General features: G+C 56.2%; 1 protein-coding gene across 5 annotated transcripts in view; it reads right to left on the bottom strand.

The window, feature by feature from the left end:
* Positions 1-25,328, bottom strand: part of SRGAP3 (SLIT-ROBO Rho GTPase activating protein 3) — a 247,013-nt gene that overhangs the window by 153,981 nt on the left and 67,704 nt on the right. The window contains exon 1 of one of the 5 annotated variants that reach the window (XM_089306736.1): positions 22,028-22,347. The exons of the other annotated variants lie outside the window; for them this stretch is intronic. The gene's annotated coding sequence lies outside the window, so the exon portion shown is untranslated. Of the gene's footprint in view, positions 1-22,027; positions 22,348-25,328 lie in introns of those variants that run through there. 5 annotated transcript variants of the gene reach the window in all.

Here is a 25,328-nt window from a genome sequence, read left to right as displayed (position 1 = left end):
CCCCAGCTGTTGTAGCCATTTGGGGGAAAGAACCAGGAGATAAAAATCTGTGTGTGTGTGTGTGTGTATCTGTCAGTCTGTCTCTGTCTCTACCACTCTGCATGTCAAAAAAAATAAATCCCAAAAAACAACATCCAGAGACAATTTGAGATCAAAATAAGGGATTGCTACAGGTTATAGCCCATCAAATAAAAGAGAAATCCATGCTGATGTTGATGGCAAATGAGTGAATGAACAACACATATAGGAGGTGAGAGCTCTACCTTGCAAAACGCCATTAAATCACGGAGAAGTAATGACGAAGCTACACAATCACCACGCACCAAACATGGCGCTCCAACTAGGGGGGAGCGTTTGGGGAGGGCTAGAGCACTCACGCAGTCACAAAGGCATTCCCAGCAAGCGCACATTCAACACTAAATTAATGAGTACAAAGTACTCTCACTCATTAACTTTGCAATAGAGAAATCTTGCAGGCACCATCTTAATCAAGTGAGGAATGCCACTGTCTGCAGTGGGGGGACAAGCTGACAGCAGGTACCTGCTTTAGGGGCAAGAGACTCCCAGGGGCAATGTATGTCTCATGCCTCTCTTCACGCCCAGCAGAGGCTCTGTCTACTGGGCAATATGAATGCACACCGCACAGGAAGACCCCTCATCCCACCCCACAACCACAGTGTGCACACCGCACAGGAAGACCCCTCATCCCACCCCACAACCACATGTGTGCACACCGCACAGGAAGACCCCTCATCCCACCCCACAACCACATGTGTGCACACCGCACAGGAAGACCCCTCATCCCACCCCACAACCACCCTGTGTGCACACCGCACAGGAAGACCCCTCATCCCACCCCCACAACCACTCTGTGTGCACACAGCACCAGGAAGACCCCTCATCCCACCCCACAACCACCCTGTGTGCACACCACACAGGAAGACCCCTCATCCCACCCCCACAACCACCCTGTGTGCACACTGCACCAGGAACAACCCCTCATCCCACCCCCACAACCACCCTGTGTGCACACCACACCAGGAAGACCCCTCATCCCACCCCCACAACCACCCTGTGTGCACACCGCACAGGAAGACCCCTCATCCCACCCCCACAACCACCCTGTGTGCACACCACACCAGGTACACCCCCTCATCCCACCCCCACAACCACATGTGTGCACACTGCACAGGAAGACCCCTCATCCCACCCCCACAACCACATGTGTGCACACCGCACCAGGTACACCCCCTCATCCCACCCCCACAACCACCCTGTGTGCACACCACACCAGGTACACCCCCTCATCCCACCCCCACAACCACATGTGTGCACACCGCACAGGAAGACCCCTCATCCCACCTCCACAACCACACTGTGTGCACACCGCACCAGGTACACCCCCTCATCCCACCCCCACAACCACCCTGTGTGCACACCACACCAGGAACACCCCCTCATCCCACCCCCACAACCACCCTGTGTGCACACCACACCAGGTACACCCCTCATCCCACCCCCACAACCACCCTGTGTGCACACCGCACCAGGAACACCCCCTCATCCCACCCCCACAACCACCCTGTGTGCACACCACACAGGAACACCCCTCATCCCACCTCCACAACCACCCTGTGTGCACACAGCACCAGGAAGACCCCTCATCCCACCTCCACAACCACCCTGTGTGCACACCGCACAGGAGACCCCTCATCCCACCCCCACAACCACCCTGCGTACACACAGCAAGGGATAAACAGAGTAGAACAGAGGCTGCCAGGGGCAGGGGAGGGCAGAAAAGTCTCGGTACCCAATGGGGATGGAGGTACAGCTGGCGAGGGGAATCGCTCCGAGGATGGAGGGTGACTACATGTCCTCAGGCCATCCCCAGAGGTGACCACAAAGAACCACTGCCCCTGGGGACCCACAGACCCTCCAGGCCCAGATTTGGGGCTCTGGGGGTGACATTCTTGGGGATTTTGGTTCCCACATCCGCACCCTGGGCAGTGTTTGTGCTTGCTGCTCTTGCAGGCCATGGGACCAACCACAGCAAGGACAACACTTCCGGGGACTGGAGCTCCAGGACAACCTGGCAGGCGGGGACACACATGGGGCAGGAGCAGGGTGGGCAGAGCTAGAAGCGTGAGCTTCGCAAGCCACAGCACGGGCAGCACCGCTATTCCAAGGCCGCCTGCCCCCACGCAGGCAAGTAGGTTAGGCTCTCGGAGCCTCAGCTGCCACATCTGTCAAAAGGGAAGAGTGACAGGTGTGCCTTACAGAACACGCTGAGGATACAATGAGCTAACTCCGATAAGGAGTCCGGGCTGGGTCCCAGGCCCTGCTCTGCCACTCAGCAGCTCTGCGATTTCAAGGACATTTCCTCCCCTGTGTACACTGTATGTCCCTTCATCTACACAGAGGGTGCTCCCCGCACCCACTCCTCAGACTCCCATGCAGATGAAACCGGCGGGGACAGGCAGCCCTGTCAGGGTAACCCCGGGACACAGCAAAGCAGTCTCCAAGCAAGAATCCATGAGATTCACGTGCCCGGCTTCTAAAGCAGCCATCCTGGCCAACAGCCACAGGGACGGAAGCCCACAGGACAGGGGCCAGACTGTCGGAGCCAAAACCAGATTGGATGGGGCCAAAGTAAACTCAGGCCCTGGGGGTGACACTCCCGCCCCGGGGAGAGAACACTTCCCGAGCCCAGCGGTGGCGCCTGGGCCTCCGCAGTGCACGCAAGGGGGAGGCTGGACGAGAAGCAAGGAGGATTGTTCTCCCTCTTTCCCTACCACAGGCAGCAGGTGTGGCCCCTGCTCCCATGGGCAACGTTTGCTCCACACCTGGTCTTGACCAAGCGCATTTTGAAAATGTGGCTGCCAGCTGGCTGTGCCCAGCTCTGCACCGGAAGCTCACCACTGATACCAGGGAGTGAAACTTGGGCTGTAGGAAGCGGCTGCTTTCAGAGGGCAGGGAGGGCGCACAGACCCCAGAGGGCTACTGAATGTTGGGATCCTGGCCTGAGCCACTGAAAGGATCTATGCTCCATGCTGCAGTCCTCCCACAAGCCATAGAAGGCGGCATGAGCACAATCAGGGCTGGGGGGAGACAGGTAGCCCCCGGTCCCACCGTGGGAGGCATCCTCATAGCGAACACCAACCCTCCCAGACATGGCCACCCCAGGATGGACTCTGCGAGTCTCGTAGCAGAGGAAGAAGCTGGGGACTGACGTCACGGTTCCACCTCCCACACACCCTCCATGGCATTCACCACGCGTAGCACCTCAGCTCGGCGTCTTCCCTGTGCTACGCTCACTTTGCACCTGGCAGAGTTGGAAACCTGCCCTCCTTCTCCTGGGGCATCTAAATGTTATTGTCTGATGCGGAAACTGAGGCAGTCCAAGGCTCAGGGTTCCCCAGCAACCACTGTTGGCAATGAGCCTGGGACCCTAATCCCCCGACTCCAGGAGGATTTACACGATTTACACACACACACACACACAGATATTCCCAAAAGTGGCTCTTGGGAGGCATCCAGTAGGGCAGAAGCTGAGCCTCCCTTGCTGGCAATCATGCGCCATCTTTCCCTGCTAACAGACAGAGGCACTCCTGCTAAGCACATGGCCTCCAGCACCTCAGGTCACCTACACTAACAGGATTCACACTGTACCTGACTGCTGGGTGATCCGCCTCCCAAAGACAAGGAGCCAGCTCAAGCCCCATGCATGGGGCCAATGCCCAGCCTTGCCTGCTTCTCTGCCCAGTCTGGAGGCCCTTGGGCCAGGCCCCCTGCTGAATGGAGCCTCAGGACCCCACCAGTTTTGGTGCCGGCACCTGCCCTGTGATTCCTCATGGGAGATTCAAACACAAGCCAAGGTGATTCGGGTAGAAGCCAGGCCTCTGTCCAGGGCTCCTCCTGGACAGGAAGGAGCCCCCAGTGCCTGGGAGTCCAGAAGTCCCTAGGGCTGTATCAGAGAGAGAGGGGCCACCAGCAGAGGTGGCATCTTCTCCTGCCAGGAAGGCAGGGTCTCAGCCTCTGGGTCTGGGAAGGGGCTGTGCTGATGTGAGGCACCCACCACCATGATGGCCCAACTGGGCAGTTGCACAGCCTACACCCCAGGAGAGGCTCCACCCACGGCTTCACATCTCAACCCTAGATTTTCAGTCTGGAGCGTCGGAGCCTTGCCCTGCCCTTCTCTGCTCCTCTGATCCCCACTTCCATTAGCCCTGGGGCCATAAACCCCACCCGAGAGGCAAGGCATCACTTAAACCCCTGGTTCTCTATCTTGAAAACCCCTTTGTTCCTTGTTATTTTTAATTATTTTAAAGGCAGAGAAACAGAGATACAGAGATCTTCCTCCAGTTGGTACATTCTCCACAAATAACTGCAACAGCCAGGGCTGGCCCGGCTGAAGCCAGGAACTGGGAACTCCATCCAGGTCTCCCAGGTGGGTGGCAGGGCCCCAAGGACCTGGGCCATCACTGATCCCTTCCTAATCAGCAGGAAGCTGACATCTGAGGCTGAGCCAGGACTCAAACTCAAATACTTTGATATGGGATGTGGGCGTCCAAGAGATGTCTCAACTGCTATGCCGAGTGCCCGCCCTCCTACCCTTCTCTGATCCTGTTCCTGCATCTCCTGCAGACATGCTGCCTCACAGTCTCAGCCCTTCTCTGGGCTCCAATCATGTCACTGCTCCTGCTCACAACCCATCTGCGGCTCCCCGTGGCTCTAAGGATAAATGACCAAGTCCTTAACCAAACACGAGTGGCCCTGCATGTGCCTGACCCTGATCATCTCCCAGGGCCCCCCCACCCTTCACCCCACCCATCACCCCACCCAGCTTCCACCGCACCGACCTCGTCTCCATCTCTCCAGCTCCAGAGCCCTTGCGAGAGCTGTTTCCTTGGTCTGGAGGGCTCCAGCCTAATGCCCAGTCATCTTTCAAATCACCATTCACCCTGCCCTGAACCTGCAGTCTAGGTCAGAGGCCAGTGTGGAATGCTCTCAAACACCTGAATTTTGCTCCTTCAAAGACTTACGTCAGGTTCCAATTGTATATCAGGTGCTTGGGTTATCTGGTTCACGAAGAAGAAGAAAGAGCTGTGAGAGGCACTGTACCTACTGTTACTCATCATCATTAAAAACTTGCTGACGGGGGCTGGCACTGTGGCATAGCAGCAAAGTTGCCATCAGCAATGCCAGCACCCCCTATGGGCACTGGATCGATTCCCAGCTACTCTGCTTCTGATCCAGCTCCCTGCTAATGGCCTAGGAAAAGCAGCAGAAGAGGCCCAAGTGCCGGGGTCCCTGTGCGCATGTGGGAGATAGTACAAGAAGCTGCAGGCTTCAGCCTGGCCCAGCTCCAGCTGTTGCGGCCATCTGGGGAGTGAGCCAGCAGATGGAAGAGTTCTCTCTCTCTGTAGCTCTGCCTTTCAAATAAATAAATAAATAAATAAATCTTAAAAAAAAATTGCTGACTAAACAATGAGTGAATGAATGAACGAGTCTCCTCCCACCTCAGCCTTATCCCAAGTCCAGCCTCCCCCGCTGTACTTTCCTATCAGAGCCCTCCCTGGGGAAGGCTGCCCATCTGCCCACTCACTGGCTAAGCACACAGCCTCTGTCCCTCCCCTGAAGACCACACCACTCAGTCCAACCTTCCCCAGCAGACAGGGAGCTCCACGAGGACCGGCCTCACACCTATGTCCTCTCCCTCTGTAACCCAGTGCCTAGCTTTGACTAATGCTTGCTAAATGAGTGACTCCCCACCCCTGCAGCCACCAGGGCACCAGGGCTGGGCTCTTCGATGGCCCCGGCTTTGCTGTCTTCATCCCTGGGGACAGAGCTCCAGCTGGGCTCACGGCTGCCCCCAGACAGAAACCTCCCAGCCTCCCTTGCAGCGAGGGTGTCCAAGCACCTAGGCGTCATCCTGTGGAACGTGATGGACGTGATGGTGACCAAGCGGCAACATGTCAGAGAATGCTGGGCGACAAGCCGGAAGGGAGCCAGGTCCCTGAAGGACCTCCCAGAGCAGGGACTGCCTGACAGCCTGGGCCAGCTGCACTGTGATGTGAGAGAGAAGACAGCCACTACTGGATTCAAGCTCTGTGCACCAGGTGATGTTGGCCTTGCAGGCATGCCTGCAGGCCCCACTCCCGATGCCCACCCGGGCTGTTGCTGGTGCACAGCTTCCTCGTGCCCTTCGCCCTCTCACCCTGTCCAGGGCCATCGCCACAGTGGTGCTGCCTTCACATCGCCACCATCATTCACCTGCCTTCCACTGCACCCCACCAGGACCTTGCCACCTCGCAGGCCCTGCCCCTCCTTGGAAATCCTCAACTGGGAAACACCTCTGTCCAGCTGCAGCCTGTCACTTCCCCAGCCCCCCCTCTACCTGACACCAATGGCCCCTGCTCCAGCCCATGGAGACCTCAGGTCCTGGGTGCTGCACCCTGCCTGTAGTACAGACGTCCTCACCTACCGTCAGCAGAGGTCTCCCCAGGGGGCGACTCCATGGTGCCCATCCTCCAGGGCCGCCCTGCCTGATTGCTCATGTTCCCCAGCCTGGACTGCACAAGAGGCCCTGACCGGTCTGGCCGGTTTTCTCCCTTGTGCCTCCTCGCTCGCTCTCGTGGGTTCGCTGCCACTTCCCTTCTGTAAAACAGCTTCTCTCCCTGGAGTCCTCAAGGCCAGAGCCATTTCCTCTTTTCCCTTCACATCTCACCTTCCACTTAGACGACCACACCCGAGCCTGTGCATCCACTTCTCACACAAGTTCACCACGACCATGTCCCTGCCCCATCCTGCCAGGGACTGCATTCTGGCTTCAGCACAGTTGCCAGGCGCTCCCCCGCCTCCTCATCCTCCCCTGCTGCTCCCCAGGGTGAACCATCCTCCTATCCCACGTGCAAGAAAGGGCACTCGGTGCAGGGTGTGCATGGATGAAGATGTGAACAGGTCTGAAGGATGGGTGTGACTTGGCGGGCGTGGGGAGGACCTGCTGGATGGAGGGAATCTCGGAGGAAGGGTGCAGGCTGTGAGCAGGAAGCAACTGCGGCAACGGACATCAGCCTGGAAGGAGCCAGGAGTAGAGTGTTGTGCTCTTTCGCCAATCCCCAGCTTTCAGCTGTGTCCCGGGGCCACATCCCGGTTTTCAGAATGCCCCCAGGCATTGGGGTGCAACTTAAGGGAGGAGGAGAATCCGGCTCCCCGCCTTGGCTCTGCCGCACTGGCTGCAGACCCTGAGCTGTTGTCACATCAGACAGAAAGCAAACGCCATTTCCTCTCCTTCTGAGCAAGAGCGCAGCCCAAACACGTGCCAGTCAGCAGCTCGCCGGCTGGTTTCTTCCCACCCCGTTCCTCCTCCTCACCACCTCCTAGTGCTCTCAGTCCATGTAGCTGGGCGCAAAACGCACCCAGGGAGCGACAAGGAAAACCAACCAATGACGAAGCACAGCCGGGCAGCCTCTGCCGGGCCCTGTCCAGCTCACCAGGTGCTCCCTTCATAAGCAGAGCTCACAGGCAGCCTCCGCAAGCCCACGTGGTGGGTGCCATCCGTGCGCTTCTGCTGGGCATAAACGGAAGCCCAGCAAAGTCATGAGGTGTGCCATGAGTAGCACAAGAGGCAGTGATGCAGAGCCAGAAGGGGGCCCAGAACGCACTCCCAACTTCTCCAAAGGCCATCAGCGAGAATCAGGCCCCAGGCCTTCCCCAGCTCTCTCCTTGGATCTGTCGCCAGTGTCAGGAAGCCCCACTGGAGAAATGGTGCCCCCACACCTGGGTTGGCCAGGCCCCAGCACCCCGTGCACAAGCAGAACATATACACAGTTGCTGAAATGGTTTCAAATGAATCCTCTGCTTCGGGCCACCTAGGCTTTCTGGTACTTGCTCAACAATTTTCCATGGTCCGAAGAGGACAAGATGAATTTGCCTAGAATAAAATACACTGTGAGACACTTGGAGCTCCAAATGGAGACCTCTTTCTGGGCTTCCAGGAGTTTGTCTGTTTCTCTAAGAGACAAGCCAACTAGAAGATGTGCTTCTTAAACCAAGCAGCCTGTTAAGTGGCCATCTGGTCCTGCAGACCTGAGTTGCCCAAGCTCCTGGTTCCTGCCTTCAGCCTGGCCCAACCTCAGCTCTCTGTGGCCATCTAGGCAGTAAACCTGTAGATGAAAGATCTCTCTCCGTGTGTCTCCCTCTATCTCTGTAACTCTTTCAAATAAATAAATACATCTTTAAAAAAAAAAAAAAAGACTTAATTATTGAAAGCCAAAGTGACAGAGAAGGGAAGGGAGAAAGAGAGTGAGATCTGCCATCTGCTAATTCACTCCCCAAATACTCATAACAGCCAGGACCGGGTGAGGCCAAAGCCGAGAGCGAGGAACTTCATCTGGGTCCCTCTTACTAGGGACCAAGTAATGGAGCCATCACCCACCGCCACCTCCCAGGATGCTCAGCAGCAGGAAGCTAGATGGAAATCCTGGAGAAGCCAGGACTCCATTAGGCGATGTGGGCATCTCAAGCAGGTTTAAGCTACTGCACCACCTGTGCTAAGAGGACACCATTAGTGTCGGGAAAGCACCTAACCCTGCGGCGCATGGAAGAAACGACAGAGGCTTCGATCACTGCCCTTCAGATGGTGCAGGGGCGTGGATGAGTTGGTGGGGTCCGCAGGAACAGCCCCTCACCTCCCACTCCACCGAGCCTGCTTGGCTGAGGGCTGCTTGTGAGCCTGCAGGAAGCTGGCGCTGGGGCAGGGCAACCAACTCGGGGAGCCTCAGACACAGTAAGTGCATCTTTCTGTCAGGCTTCAGTGATTTTTCCAGATTTTTTTTAACATGGAAAACACTCACGTGACAAGCCCCAAGTGGTGGTGACGAGAAGAGGCGGGCAGGGGTTGAGTAGGAAGAAACTCTGATGACAGAAACCAGAAGAGTTTTCCCAAGACGCCAAAAGCAGCAAAGGAATGTGGGTCACACCCTGACGCGACAAGAGGCACAGCCAGCGTCCCCTCGGCAGCCACCAAGGGCTGGCGCTTCTCGGGACCTGGGGGCACTCTCGCCCCTGGGAAGGCGGTTCCCCTGCTACGTCCCACTACCCATGAGCCCAAAGTTGCACGGGAGGATGCTACGGAAGAGGCTGAAGCCCAGGAGGCACTGAGGCCTCCAGCAGCCTCCACGGAACCTGGAGGGAATGGGTCCTGTTGGGCTGGGGTCCCCTCCCCTTCACTCGAGACAGAATCAGCAGCACCCAGTTCCCCACAGGCCCTGGAAAGGGCTTGACAGCCCTGGCACCACGGACCTGCTCCAACGTCAGCGGCAGAGGCCACAGCAAACTCAAATCCAACTCTGCCACTTAAGACAACGGCAGAACATCTGTGGCCCTCAGCCCTCTCTCTCCAAAGTGGGAACACTCAGGGCGCACTCCACACACCAGATGGTAAATAAGAAAGCCTTTACTGCAGATGGGAAACCCCTAGGGAAATGGATGTGGGGGTAACTGGGTTGGTGGCCCCTAACCCAGCACTACATCAGATGCAAGGGTATTAAAAATTTCTAAGTTGGATCTTATTAAATATTTATTAGAGTCCAATTAAAAGGTTTTTGTTATTATTATTATTAAAATCTTTGCTCAGATGCCCCAAAACAGGCTGTATGTCCCAACTAAATATGATGCAAGGGAGCCTGATAGCTAACACGCACTGCCTGCACACCGACACCCTCCAGGGCAGGGTCTTGGAGGGAACCCAAACGCAGCTGTCGCTTCTTGAGGCAGCCTCAACACAGTCACGTGCTGGGGGCATCCAGGACAGAATCCTGAGATTAAGGTGCAGCTGGGGCTGGTCCCTGCTCTCCTGGCTCCAGGGGTACAGTGGACATCTTTGGCATTCTTTGGCTTCTGCCCATCCCTGCCCTCAGCTTCTTGCACTGTCTCCCTGTGTGTGAATCGTCCCTCCACCCCAAGTTCCTTTTCCATAATCAGTCACCCTGGACCCAACCCTGGATCCTAACGACCCTGTTTTAAACTGCTGACCGATTTTATGAAGACTATTTCCAAAGAAGGTCACGCTCACAGGCGTGTTCAGAGGTAAGGCCTGGACAATCTTTGAGGGGGACCCTGTTCTCCCCAAAACGACCACATTCCTCTATTTCTGGGGCATCCAGAGCCTGGATTCCCAGCCAATGTCCACTTCCCTGCCTTCGTGCTAAGTTCTGGACAGGTCACCATGGAATACGTGTCCCCTGAGTTCAAAGCCAAACCACTTGTGGCCCCAAGGAGCCCATCCTCTCCTGGGCACTCAGTGGAGGAGCTGGGCTACAGCATCATGAGCTTAAAGCGACAAAGTTCACAGACCCTCCAGGCGCTGCAGAGCGCAGGCTAGGAGGGTTCACCAGAGACAGGAGGGGCCTCCAGGGGCCACCAACAAAGGCCACTGCAGAGGCTGCATCCATAGCTGTAGGATCGACTCAGTGTGGCCTGGGGATGCCACCAGCAGGGCAGCCAGCAGAAGTAAACAGAGACAGAAATCACATGACAGGAAGCTGGGGAGCCACCAAGGGAAACAGGGTCAATGGTGGGGCACGGTTCAAAGCCACACCCCGAGCAGGGGCGATGCTGCACTTCTGGGGGCCCAGGCAGACGCTACCAGGCGTCCTGACCACGTCTGACTGGGCTCTGTCAACACTCCCCCTTTTGGGAGCCCAAACAGGCTCAGCACACAGCACAGCAACAAGTGTGATGTGTTGCAGGCATGGCTCAGTGGAGGACATCTCAGTTGACCCCACGGTCCCCTTGCCTGTCCCACCCTCAATTTGTGCAGGACCAACGTGCTGACCTGCCTCAGGAGAGGGTGAGAGTCACTGGCAACTCCCCAGACAGGCAAGCAGGGGCCCCCAAACCAAACAGCTACTATGCCGAAGCAGGCCCTGGCCAGGGGGACAAACTGATGGGCAAAGGGTCAATCAAATTACCAGGTAAGAGCCAGGGTGGAGAGGTTAAGGGCAAAAGTGATAACCAAGCCCAGGGTGGCAGGACACCCCCTAGAGGAGGCCCCATGAGGTGAGGACTGCAGCACCCAGCCTCTTCCCACCCCTCCGAGCCTTACAGGGTCACACTGCAGGGGTTGTAGGCTTGCTGCCTATCACTGCCACCGAGCCTGCCCCGGCCCACCCCACCCCCAGCCTTCAGGCCACTTCCCGAGACCGTTCCTCAGCCGGCCCCCGCCTCCATCCACCTCAGCCGCGCTCCTCTCCCCAGGAGTGGCTCTCAGCGTCGCAGCATGCGCTACAGTCCTGTGGGCTGCAGCGAGGGGCTGCTCACTCTCCAACACCGCCCGAGCACAGGCACCACGCTCAGCCCCCACTGAGGGCACAGCACTGCGCCGGCACCCAGGAACGCCTGCAAAGCATTTCACAGGCCACCAGGTTCACAACAGCCGAGAGGCAGACACAACCCTCGTGTCCACTGGAAGTGAGTGGATACACACAGGCGCCATCTCCACATGTGGGTTGCTGTTCCCCCTTAAACAGGAAGACACCTCTGGCACATGCCACAGTGCAGACGCACTGTACTCTCGGCATTCTGTGAAGTGCAGTAAGCCAGTGGCAGAGGACGAACACTGAATGATTCCTCTTACAGGACGTTCCCCAGAGGGATCAAATCACGGAGACAGAAAGCAACATGGAGAAGGATGGGACAGGGCAGGGCAGGTGGGAGAATTACTGGTTACAGGGCATGGTTTCAGTCTTGCAAGATGAAGATGGCAGAAATGAACAGTGGAGATGGCTACACAGTGCTGTGTATGCACTTGATGCCACTGAACGTGCAGTGAAAACTGGCTAAGAGGCAGGTGTTCAGAGTTACCAGCTAGGACACCACTTGGGACTCCTGCACCCTGTATCAGAGTACCTGGGTTCAAGTCCAGGCTCCACTTCAGATCCCAGCTTCCTGCTAATGCAAACCCTGGGACACAGCAGGTGATGGCTCAAGTACTGGGGTCCCTGCCTCCCACTGCAGATTTGGATGGAGTTCCTGGCCCCTGGCTTCCACCTGGCCCAGCCTCAGCTATTGCAGGCATTTGGTAAGCAAACCAGAGGATGGGAGCTCTCTGTCTCTCTGCTGTTCAAAAATATTAAAATTTTTAAAAGTTAAGATGGTAATGTTATACTAGGTGTATTTTACCACACTGAAATAATTTTTGCAAAGGTGGGAAGGAAGGGCTTATCACACAAGTAGATGAGGAAGCAGGGGAGGGAGGGAGGAGGGAGGCCGGAGAGAAGGAGGGAGGGGTGCGGAAGGATTTCCGGTGGAGAGGATCGGAGAGCAGGAGCCAGCACACAGAGGGGACCTAACGGCCAGCAGGTGCTGCTGCCCTGAGCGAGCACGCCCTTCCCGGCGGCCAGGACCTACGTCCTCGTCATGAGCATCTCGTTTAAAACGCCAGGGAAGACGCAGAGTTCACGTGGGCTCCGGGAGCCTCACCCACGTACCCAAAGCAAGGTGGGGCCTTGGGGACGTAACCCCAAACTCCTCCCATGTACCTCCTGCAGGCCCCCGGCAGGTCCTCACCGACACGTGCCCCTGCAAGTGCATCCTGTGTACTGGTCTGCCTGGATCATCATAACCACCAGACAGAAGAAGAGACTGAGAACAGTGACGTCCGAACGCTGGCTTCTCCCTGGGGCTTCTGCGACAGCAGGAAAGCAGCCCACGGGCTCGGCAGACCGTGCACTGCACAAGGCGGTGGTGCTCTGTGCATCCGCCTGGTCGCGGTAGCTCAGATTGAGGGAGCCCTGTGAACTGGCACCCTACGCCCCGGGCACCCCCTTAATTCCCCCAGGGTGCTCAGGAATACACGAGGCTCCGTGCCCTGCCAGCCATGCTTCCGGGAGGCTGACAAACAGCCTGTCCCTCATCCAGGCGCTCTGGCATCATCAGAACACGAGATTACATCCCAAACCGACGTGAAGTTTGTTCATTTAGAAGGGAAGAAGCCGCTCCTCGGAAGCCCCGTGGCGGACTGGTTTGCACCTCTGACGAGCACGGCTCAGTCCATCTTGTAGTCTGGTTTGTTATGGGTTCCTACATGCAGATCTACCTCCTGCACTGGGACAGACGCCCTAGATAAAGAGTATGTCATTGGCCTCTGTAGCCCCAATTTCCAGCCCAGGGCTGAGGCCATAGGAAGTCCTTGCATAACACCCACAGAAGGAATACATGGTGTGCTATGCCCTAAAGCGTGAGCCTAGCACCTTTAGCAGCTGCATGGTCTGAGAAGGACCAGAACAAGGGGCACAACTCTGGTCTGCTTTGGGGACAGGATGGAGCCCTGGACAAATATGTGACTTTGTGCCCACTGTCCTGGCACACCTAGCACCTGGCCAAGTCCAGAGTATGCTCAGGAAATATTTGTGCAGTTGAGTGGATGCCAGGCCCACAACCGCCTGTGCTGATCCTGGCCAACTGGAACTAATGCTTCCCCAGCAGGTCCCCACTGAGGTGTGACCACTGGTGCTTCCGGGTGCTGGGAGACAAGGCATTCCACAATCAACAAAGACGGGACTTCCCCCACCCTCAGTGACGAAAGAGCTGGAATGCACATCACAGGGCCAGCGCTCAAGTGCCAGATCCACTTCTTAAGAGGTAACTGGGGATTCCGAACTTCTCCAAGCACGTTTCTCTGCAGGAGGGCAGAGTGATGACGGCAGCTGTCACACAAGGCTGAGAGGAGACACCAGTAAAGGACCTGGAAAGGCTCTGAGAAACCCTGACACAAGGTAACAATGCTGGCGATCACACATCAAGGCTGCTTTGTACAAGGTATGCACGGCTCTCTAAGGAGGGGCTACATGAGGTTACATAGTATCACCCAGGTTTATTTGACCACAGATTATAGCCACAACAACTCATCCACAGTGAGGCAACAGCATTCAGACTTCCCTGAGCCAACACTTCCATTTCTCCATTGTTTTTGATTCTGAGATTCTAGACCTGAGGCTCAGACGTTGACGCTAAGGAGCTGGATGTCACTAAAAATTCAGGGCAATTGTACTTGAGGGCACATATATGTCCCTCTACAGCTACCAGGCACTAGCTGCACACAAGCTCTGCTGGGCACGGGGGTGGGGGGGTCGCGGGGGAACCAAACCAGCTCCTTGTGCTGCACTCTCCGTTCTCAAGGGAGAAATGGCTTCCGACCAAAACATCATACAAAAAACTTAAAACTGCAGTTGCAAACTGGGATCAAAGAGAGGTTCATGGTGCAATGAGAGCACACAGAGGAAGCATCATCTACACGAAGAGCGAGTTCAAGGCCATGTGGAGGGAGGCAGCCGGGCGAATCAGAGTGACTAGCACGGCTGGCCGGGGACCTGGAGGAGGCAGGAGAGACTGTGCCCCGGCTCAGCTGCACACCGAGGAACTCAGCTTTTGTATCTGAGGAGGGAGGCATATTCCCAAAGAGCCCCAAGATCCTCCCGCAGTTTGGAGGAGCCCAGGGCCAGCAAGACAGCCAGAGCAGCCTGGGGTCCTGGGGTAGCCGTCTACGCTTTGTGCCTATCCCACACTGCTTCCCCCTTCTCTGGTCCCGCAGAGAGTCAGAGTCACCGCTCCCGTCTTACCCCTTGTGGTTTCTACAGAGTCAACAACTCCTCCACCGCCATGAGTGATCACATTACCCTGGTCTGGCCCGCAAGAGGGGGCAGCCCCGGCCAGAGGAAAAGACTAAGCAGGAACAAGACGTAGCAGCCCCAAACCTCCCACCCCACAGCAGGAACTCCCCTTGGGACGTTCCTTCTGTGGGTCACAAGGTGGGCAGAAGGCAAGTGTGGAGCAGCCGGCCTGGGATAGAAGGCACCATGGAGATACAGGGCCACCAAGCAGAGACAGGCAGACCCCTCCCCCCCGGCAATGCCACTGGAATCTCTGGGGCCAGGTGTCCCTATCACCAAACTCTGCCCGGACTTCACAACCATGCCTGTCCTCAGCCTGTGCAAGCTGCAACCTTCACACTGGCCAACAGGAGTTCTTACTGATACACCTCAGTCACAGTTCTGGCAACTCGGGCCTGGAGAGGAACTGACAGTCCCAGATGACACAGGCACAGCACCTGGGTTCCGGAGCTCCCAGGCCAGTGTTCTACTCAGCAGTCTGCTGCCGTGACCTCCTCTCGCCCTGGACGGCTACTCCCCCACCTCCTCCTCCTCCCGGGTCTGCCCCTTCTTTTCTAACCTCAAGGCTCCAGCAAAGACAAACAACAAGCAGTGCACGGTCTCTGCCCCACCCAGAGCCGGAGATGCCTCTGGGAACCCATTTCCTCTGTGGCCAGGACGTGGGCAGCTCGGCTAACTCTCGGGCCACAGCGGCCAGGGCCTAACTGCTGCTCCCATTGTGGTCACAACCCCCAGAGGCCCTCCTGCCTCAGCTCCCACAGCTCCCACCACTCACACCTCTTCCTCTCCCGAGGCCCCTGCCCTGCCCCTGCCCACGGAACAAGACTCCGCCACGCAGTGACTGCATGCCATGGGGCCACCCCTTGTTGCTGCCCCCAGCCCCAGCTCCCTGGCCATACCCCTGCAGGGTGAGACCTGGTAACTGCCTGCCTGCCCGCCCCTCCTGCTCTCTGGGATAGGCCTGGTCAGATGAGGCCTTCAGGGATGAGGTTCCCAAGCAGTAAGTAGGCAGCCCAGAGGTACTGGCTCTGCCTCTTCCCAGTCACCTCTGGGGTCGGCACAGTGGCCAAGTGGGTTAAGCTGTAGTCAGCAGTGCTAGCATTCTGTATGGGCACCAGTTGAGTCCCAGCTGCTCCACTTCCAATCCAGCTCCCTGCTAAGGCACCTGGGAAAGCAGCAGCAGACGGTCCAAGTACTTAGACCCCTGCATCCACATGGGAGACCCATCTGGCTCCTGGCTTCAGCCTGCTCCAGACCTGACCATTGTGGCCATTTGGGGAGTGAACCAGCGAACAGAAGATTTCTGTCTTTTCCTCTCAGATAAATAAATTAATCTTCAAAAGAGGTGGGGGGAGGGACTTTAAAGGTTACTCATCTTTGCCAAGACAGTGGAGATCATCACGGGCATCGAAGGGTTGAACTTGGCACTTGGCACTCAGTAAGCACCTGATAAATGTTAGCTACTGTGGGGAGCAATCCGGACTGGACTGAGTTGCTGGAATTAAGACTTATTCTATGCATCTGCTCTCCCACAATATGGCGCTGGGAGAGAAGTAAACAGCTTCCGCACAGCTGCCTCCAGTTCAACTAATAAACTGTAGGACTTGCTCCTGATTGGAGAGCAGCGTACTCGGCGTGTGGGCAGCCGAGTTGGGATTGGCAGAAGAGGACTATAAGGGAGGAGAGAGACGGCATGCACCAGGAACATCTATGGGGAACATCTAAGGGAACCCGTGCAGCCCCCAGAGAGCCGGCCGGCGGTGTGCCGCTCCCCTGCGGAAGTGGAGAATGTGGCCAGGGGGAACTGCCCTTCCACGGAGGTGGAAGGGATAGTAGCCAACCCGGGAAGAACCAGCAGCAAACCCGGGGAGGGCCGAGCAGACGAAAGAACAGCGCAGGGTCCTGTGTCGTTCCTCCACGAAGAGGGGGAGCGACAAGCTACCAACACCCCTGTGGCTGGAAACCTTGTCGGATCTTATCACCCATGTATTCCTAGGGGCTACAGCCACACAACACATCACAATCAATCTACAAGGAAGAAGCTGAACTTTTTAACTTTTTATTTTATTTGAAAGGCAGAGAGACACAGAGAGAGCGATCTTGCATCTGCAGGTTCACTCCCCAAATGCCCATTACAGCCAGGGCTTGGCTAAGCCAAAGTCAGGAGCTGGGAACTCTTTCCTTGTCCCCGACATGAGTAGCAGGGATCCGAGCACATGAGCCATCACCCGCAGCCTCCCAGGAAGCAGGAATAAGAAGCAAAGCCGGGGCTCAAACCCAGGTACTCATCTGGGATGTGGGTATCATAGGTGGTGTTTCAGCCGCTGCATCACACACTGGCCCTGGAAGCTGTGTATTTAGTTCCCACTCTGTCTCTTCTCCAAGGCTGTGCTTCCTCACCAGGGTGTAACAATCTGCTGTGCCCATCCGTGACACCACTGAGGGGTCAGACGAGGGGCTACTCACTGACGGTAACACCTCCTCAGAGCCTGCGATCTATAGCACGTCTCCACGGCTCCATTTCCATCTTGCTAGATGGGACTATGAACACACAGGGGCCAAGCAGCCATCCCAGGATCGGCCAGCTGGCTGGCTGCTGTGTTCCTGAGCTCTTGTCCAAGGCCAGGTATTCAAGAAACAAGTCCTCTCCATGAAGCCACACCGCCCACCAGCGGAAGCTGCTCAACCAGCACCCCTGGGGTACTGCAGCATGCAGCTCAGTGTGGGGACAGCCAGCGCCTGGAAAAGAGCTCCCGGAGAGAGCTGTGCAGGGAACAAGACAGAGGAGGGGGACACCCAGGGCCAGGAAGGGCAGGTGGAAATTGCCAAGAAACCTTTAAATAGGGGGATGGCTGCCTTCCAAAAACAGACTGGGGAGACAGCATTTGCCTAGCCGGCAGGATGCCACTTGGGACTCCCACGCCTATGTCACAGTGCCTGGGTTTGAATCCCAGCTCTGCCCCACATCTCAGTTTCCTGCTAATCTGCACCCTGGGTGGTAGCAGGCAATGAGCTTCAGTATCTGGGTCCCTGCCACCCACATGGGAAACCAGGATGAAGTTCCTGACTCCTGGCTTCAGCCCGGCCCAGCCCTGGCTGTTATATCCATTTAGGAAGTGAACCAGCAGATGGGAGATACCTCTTCCCTCCCCCTCTCTTTCTCTGCCTTTCAAATAGTTTTTTAAGAACAGTCCATTTGGTTCTCAACACCAGAAATAGAGTTACTGAGAGGTAAGGTGGGGTGAGCAGGAGCCACAGGAACTGCAGCTGCTGGAGGGTTATTCTTGGCCTGACCATTTACCTTACCCTCCCCACCCCCAACACTCTGAATGTGGCTACAGAAGCAGACAGCTACTTGGGCGCCCTCAGACCCCATGATGCACTTGGAGGTGGGGCAGGGAGGGCAGCCCGCAGACTGTGGGGTACACAAACTCCATATCTCAGCCAGTTCCTGCCAGCAAGTTTTCCCGAAGCAGTCAGAGCTGGAAGGCGTGGGCATGACCTACCCTGCAATCTACTAGACTCCCAAACCCAGCCGTCCTCGCCGAGTCCTCTCTCTCCTTTTTTTTTTTTTTTAACTTAAGTTTCTTCCTCTCTCTCTTTTTTAAAAATTGATTTATTTATTTGAAAGTCAGAGTTACATAGAGAGAGGAGAAGCAGAGAGAGAGAGAGAGAGAGAGAGAGGTCTTCCATCCGATGGTTCACTCCCCAGTTGGCCCCAACAGCCAGAGCTGTGCCGATCCGAAGCCAGGAGCCAGGAGCTTCTTCTGGGTCTCCCACATGGGTGCAGAGGCCCAAGGACTTGGGCCATCTTCCACTGCTTTCCCAGGCCACAGCAGAGAGCTGGATGGGAAGTGGAGTAGCCAGGTCTTGAACCAGAGCCCATATGGGATGCTGGCACTTCAAGCCAGGGCGTTAACCCACTGTGCCACAGCGCTGGTCCCCCTCCCTATTCTTTAAATTCTAGACTCCCTGTGGGCTGGTCCCTGGTCAGAGCAGCGGGCGGGCTCACTCATTTGCATGCCACAGCAAAGGCATCGGGAGGCACCTGCCAACACCCTGCCACAGCTGCCCAAGGGAATCGTCCACAATCTCCTGCTGATGATGTCCCGTAAGAGGGCGCTGTCAGGCCCCATGGGAGCCCAGCCCTGTGGAGAACTCCAGCTATGTCCAGGCAAGAGGCGTGTGGGGACAAGGAGGTGGCAGAACGCATACAACTGGGAAACAGGAAACCTGGCCTGAACCCCGTGTCTGCGAGGCCTTGAACACATCATGTCATTAGACTGCAGCCTCCTTCCCTTGTGAGATGGGGACAACCACCCAACAGCACCTCCCAAGGTGACTGAGGGCATCAGAGGAAGGCACAAGCAGGATGTGGATTCCAGGAAACCGGCCGTGCCTTTGGCTCAGGCATTTGAAGAGGCTGCTAAATGGTAAGGAAACTGTATGCATTTTCTCTTGCTGCTGGGACCAACTTCCATAAACTCAGTGACTTGATACAGCAAATTTGTCATCTCACCGTCCTGGGGTCAGTAATCTGGGCTGGGGCTTGCACAGTGGCTTAGTGCATTAACTGGCACCATACAGGTACTGGTTTGAGTCTGGGCTGCTCAACTTCTGATCTAGCTCCCTGCTAATGGGCCCGGAAAATCGGTGGAAGATGGCTCAAGTCCTTGGGCCCCTGCACCCACATGGGAGATCCAGAAGAAACTCCTGGCTCCTGGTTTCAGCCTGGCCCAGCCCCAGCTGTTGCAGCCATCTGGGGAATGAACCTGCGCATGGAAGATTTCTGTCTCTCCCTCTCTTTCTCTGTAACTTTGCCTTTCAAATAAATAAAATAGATTTGTTTTAAAAAAGAAGTCTGGGCTAACTCAGCTGGTCTTCTGCTTAGGCTCTAACAAGGCTAGAACCTGGGAGTCCGCAGGCTGGGCTCTGAACAGAATTTTGGGACAATCCACTATATCATTGATTGCAAGGGTGGCAGAATCGAGTCCCCAGCATCTGTAGGGCTGGGGTCCCTGTTTCCTGGCCAGCTCACAGCTGGGTAAGCCCTTAGCTCCTCAGGCCTCTCCTACCCCTTGCACAGGGACCCCAGCATTCTGGGGACAGAGCAGAGTCCTCAACTGCACTGTAGTCCCCTGTCCTGCCTGTTCCAGGCTCTACTTTGCCACAGCCAGCCAAAGTGCTCAGCTTTTCAGGGTTCATATGATTCAACCACAGCCAAAGAACATAGCATCATCTCCACAGTTAGACTGTTAGAGACTGAATTATGTCTCCCCCATACCCTCAAAAACAGCCAGATCAGAGACCTGACCTGAAAAACCCAGAAGGTGACCTCAATTATCCAGGTCTATGCAGAGAAATAAACTTAAAAAGAGGTGTAGAGCAGGCCTTGTGATGTGGCAGGCTAAGCCGCCACTTGGGAAGCCCACATGCTCTAACAGAGTGCCTGGGATCGAGTCCTGCCTCTGCTTCCAACCCAGCTCCCTGCTAATGCCTAGGAGGCAGCAGATGCTAAACCAAGTAATTAGGTTCCTGCCACCTGTGAGGGAGACCTTCATAGAGTTCTTGGCTTCAGCTTGGGCCAGCCTCAGCTGATCTGTGCATCTGGGTCACGAACCAGCAGATGGAAGATCTCTTCCTTGTGCTCGCTCCCCCCGCCCCTTTCTGTCAATCTGCTTTTAAAATAAGTAAATTAAAATAAGGTCAATCTCTTCTGTATATAAAGATAATTAAAAATGAATCTAGTGAAGAATGGGATGGGAGAGGGAGTGGGAGGTGGGAGGGCAGGTATGGGGGGAAGAACTGCTATAATCCCAAAGTTGTACTTATGAAATTTATATTTATTAATAAAAGCTTTCTTTTTTTTTTTTTTTTTTTTTTTTTATTTTTGACAGGCAGAGTGGACAGTGAGAGAGAGAGACAGAGAGAAAGGTCTTCCTTTGCCGTTGGTTCACCCTCCAATGGCCGCCGCGGCCGGCGCGCTGCGGCCGGCGCACCGCGCTGATCCGATGGCAGGAGCCAGGAGCCAGGTGCTTTTCCTGGTCTCCCATGGGGTGCAGGGCCCAAGCACCTGGGCCATCCTCCACTGCACTCCCGGGCCACAGCAGAGGGCTGGCCTGGAAGAGGGGCAACCGGGACAGAATCCGGCGCCCCGACCGGGACTAGAACCCGGTGTGCCGGCGCCGCTAGGCGGAGGATTAGCCTAGTGAGCCGCGGCGCCGGCCAATAAAAGCTTTCTAAAAAAAAAAAAAAAAAAAAAGGTCGGCCGGCGCCACGGCTCACTTGCTAATCCTCCACCTGCGGTGCTGGCACCCCGGGTTCTAGTCCCGGTCAGGGCGCCAGATTCTGTCCCGGTTGCCCCTCTTCCAGGCCAGCTCTCTGTTGTGGCCCTGGGAGTGCAGTGGAGGATGGCCCAAGTGCTTGGGCCCTGCACCCGCATGGGAGACCAGGAGGAAGCACCTGGCTCCTGGCTTTGGATCGGTGCAGCGTTAACCGTAGTGGCCATTTGGGGGGGTGAACCAATGGAAAAGGAAGACCTTTTTCTCTGTCTCTCTCTCTCACTAACTCTGTCAATAAATAAATAAATAAAGTCAATCAAGTGGGCCCGGAGCCAGTGGGTCTGGCATCCTTCCATAAAAGGGGAATCTGGACGCAGCCATGCATGGAGGAAGGACAATGTGAAGACGTGGGGAGAAGATGGCCACGTGATGGCGGAGAGGCACCCATAAGCCAAGGAACGCCAAGGCTGGCCGGCACAGAGCAGAGGCCAGAGACAGCACACCCCGCCTGCACCTCGATTTCAAACTTTCAGCCCCAAAACTGTGCAGCAATAAATCTTTGCTGGCTTTAAGCCCCTTCCCCAGAGTTTGGTGCAATGTCACATCACCCCAGGAGATGAACAGGAAACCCTCAATTGTCATCCCCTTCGCCCAGTTCCCTGGAGCTCCGGCAGGGCGGGGGTGGGGGGTGTTGTCCTATCGCACTGCCTCCCACACTCATGGAGCGATGAGCAAACCTCCGTGCCTTGGCCAGCGCCACCATGAGATTCAAGGTGCAGACGGAGCCTGCAGGGAGGAGCAACCCTGGGAACTGGGGAGAAGGGGTGGAGAAGCAAACGGCCCAGAGCAGAAGCTGAGTTGCAGGCAAGGGCAGATCTGGCACACATCCCTGGAAACAGCACAGGCACGGCCAAAGCTCCAGGCAGCCGCAGCACAGCTCCGACCCTACTGCCCGCCCGGCCTCACCCTCTCCTGGCTCACGGCGATGGTCTCTGACTACAGAAGGAGGGAAAAACTCAGTGGAGTCCTGAAAATAAAGAATGGCTGGCGAGCTTAGTACAGAGCCCGGCTTACCCTGAGTATCCAAGAAGACCCAGCGGTCATCACACGTGTTTCCCTTTGTCTGTGTCAAACGTCCTCATGCTGAAAGACACCCCACACCATGGAGAGTGATTTCCCAGAGCAGAGGCCCAGCGCTTCCAGTCTGTACTTGACACACCTCAGAGCACTTGGTTTTTACAGTTGCATGCATTGCTCTTACAACTTAAAACGACACTGAATTAAAGACACCCATCTCCCCCAGGAAACCAGTTGAACACACTAATCCACACCTACACGGCTGTGTTTCGACGACGTTAAAATGCAAATTTGCTTCACACACAGCACCCCGCCCCCTGCCCTTAACATTTTCCTAAAGACCTTCTCCCTCACCAACCAGGACCCCCGCCTCAGCCGCACCCCAGAAAAACCCCACTCCTCCACGCCTTGCCTGTTGTGTGCAGCCAGACGCAGCAGCGGCTGTAGCCTGTTCTGGTTCTCAGCTTGTGGGCGCCTCGCCCCTCTGGGGAGCTGCATTCCCAAAGCCTCTTTGTTGCCAAGCACAATGCTTTGGGGACAGCTTGAAAAACACTTTCTGCACACATTTCCATCTGCTCGCAGCGGTCGCCCCTCCAAAGGGGCTTAGGGAATCAGAGGGCACGAAGCCAGGTGCCCCGGAGTTGCCCACACCTGCAACCTCCACCCAATCCAATCAATCAATGGATTCACCTGCAGAGACGATTGTACAAGCTGCAAAAGGAGCCTGTTAAGGCACTGTGTGGTCAGATGTCTGCTTGGGGAGCTGGGTTGTGGCTGCGCCAGGCTGAGCTAGCACAGGGATCGCAAGCACGGCCCTGGCATCAGGCTGGATTCAAATCATCTGCCACGGGGACTGGCCATGAGGGTTTAAGTTCTCTGAGCGTCAGTTTCTTCCTTTGTCAAATGGGGATAAGCAGAGCTCAGGGTTTTAAGATGAAGATCAAATCTCTGTCCACGTAAATCTTCCAGCACCCAAAGAAAGTGCTTGGTGATGGGTGCTACTGTTGCTTATGTAGCTCTTGCCCTCAAGGTATTTATAACCTAGGAGGAAGTCAGGCAGAACCACTTAAAGTCCCAGAAGGCCTTGACCACCCTTGAAAAGGCCTTTGGGGCTACACTGTGGCATAGTGGGTTAAGCCGCTGCTTGAGACACCGGCATCCCATATCGGAGTGCCGGTTCAAGTACTTGCTGCTCTGCTTCTGATCCAGCTCCTGCTGTGGGTCCTGGGAAAACAGTGGGGGATGGCCCAAGTTCTCAAACCCCTGACACCATGTGGGAGACTGGGATGGAGTTCCTGGCTTCTGCCTTTGGCTTGGCCCAGCAGTGGCTGTTGCAGGCATTTGGAGAGTGAACCAGCCACTGGAAGACCTCTCTCTCTCCCTCTACCTGTCATATTCCTTTTCAAGTAAATCTTTAAAAAGAAATGACCTTTGGAGGCTAAGGATCAAACAAGGGACAAAGGGCTGCTGAGTTGCTGTATGGAGTGATCAGAAGAGGGAGGTACTGAGGCCCCTCCTAGCTCCTTGCTCTTCTACCCATCCCTCCAGGAGCCTCTTCCCCTGTAGCTTCCACAGGGTGAATCTGAGTGTGACAGCCAGTACCCCACCTGGTTTCCAGGCTCTGACGCGGGATCAGCCACCTGCCTGGGCCCCTTGCTCTTCCCATCCTCGCCCCCAACACCAGGATCCCAGGCACCACATTCCCTTAGCAGCAATCCATCCGCCTACTGAACGTCTGTGGCTCCCCCTGTGCCTGCCTGTGCTCCCATCTTCCCTTGTCTCGCTGATCACCCATAGACACCACGTGATACCTTTACCCCAGGCTAACCCTCTCCATTTCCTGTATACCTGGCCAGGACAAGATTCCAGTCCCCCTGTTCTCCAAGAGAGACCAGAGGAAGAGGCAGCCGCCTGCAACCCAGGCCAGCTGTAGGAGGAGCAGGCACATGGACAGCACCGTTTTCAAGGAGGCCTGCTGGACAAATGTTGGGGAATCTCAGGGCACACGATTAGGGGGAATGATTAGAAACAGGCCAGCATGAGCCTTGGGTACCAAGTCTGAACACACCCCAAAGGGCTCCTGCAAGGATTTGATGGAGGAGGGTGGGCACGGTGTTGGGAGGGGGTATTTCCAACCAAACCCAACGAGTCAGGCTTCTCCACCTTGGCACCCCCTTCAGACTCCTGGGCCGTTACAAATCAATCACCCAGTCTGTCTGCACCTGTGCCGCTGGACGCAGTTACCTCACGGGCACCACGGTGTCTCGAACCTCGTCTGCTGCCTTCACACTTGCAGTCTCCTTGCATGGAAGGCTCTGGTCTTCAAAGTCGCCTCCTCCAGGGATGCCTCCTGCTTTGTATTCCTGCAGCACTTGAGTGCCCCCCTATTATAATATGTACTACACTGCCTTGTAATTGATTCCTGTTCGGAAGCTCTATTGCCGTACTGTCAGCTCCTTAATTACAGGGGCCTCGTTATTGTTCATCCTGTAACAGCACCTGGGACCCTTCATAAACGCCCGCTGGTTGTGTCATTAATACCACCTTCTACCAAGCGCTCTGCACTTGGTACTTAAGATTTTTAAAAACCCACTTCATCATCCCGCGACTCGCCAGGTGAGTGTTACTCATCCCACGGGGAGGATGAAGAACCTGCCTTCAGAGGACCTCAGTGAAACGTGAGATCAAAGGACGAACCCGCCAGGGCAGGTCAGCTCCAGCTGTCCCCAGACCCGAGCGAGTTCATCTCCGGCCCGAGATCTGCTCAGCTGGAGCCTGTCTGGCGGCTAATGCCTGGAATACACATGGGCCTCGGGGCACCTTGGTCCTGCACAGCCGCAGCTCCTCACGATGACAGCCTGAGCCAGGGGAACTGGCCTTCTCTGCAATTAACCGGCCTCTCCTCCTGCCCGTCTCACTGCTCAGCAGGAAGAGCTGCCACAGTGCTCGCTTTACAGGGCTGTGTGCCCGCCAGCCTCAGAGTCGCCGAGGAGAGGCCCCATCCGGACTGAATCACTTTGCCCTGTTACTGAGGGTAGAAGGAGGGGGATCAGCAAAGCTCACCAGCTCGCACTACAAGCTCTGAGCTCACTGCCTCCCCGTTATACCTCCACACGTCACCTCCCCGAAGCAGTGACCTCCCAACAACAAACCCAGTGGCCTCTCGCAGCCCTGCTGCTCTTCCTCTAGGAAGCAACTGGCCATCATCTCCCTTCGTCCCCACCCCTGGCCCCGGCCCAGCCCGTGTGAATCCAGACTGTGTTCCTTCCGTTGTCACCTGCTGTGTGTTGAAGGCAGG

Source organism: Oryctolagus cuniculus, chromosome 10 (assembly GCF_051225735.1).
Source record: "Oryctolagus cuniculus isolate XC-2025 breed Fujian yellow rabbit chromosome 10, ASM5122573v1, whole genome shotgun sequence".
Lineage (NCBI taxonomy): Eukaryota > Metazoa > Chordata > Mammalia > Lagomorpha > Leporidae > Oryctolagus > Oryctolagus cuniculus.
The sequence above is the reverse complement of the archived record's forward strand: the minus strand, read 5'-3'. Positions and strand labels throughout refer to the sequence as shown.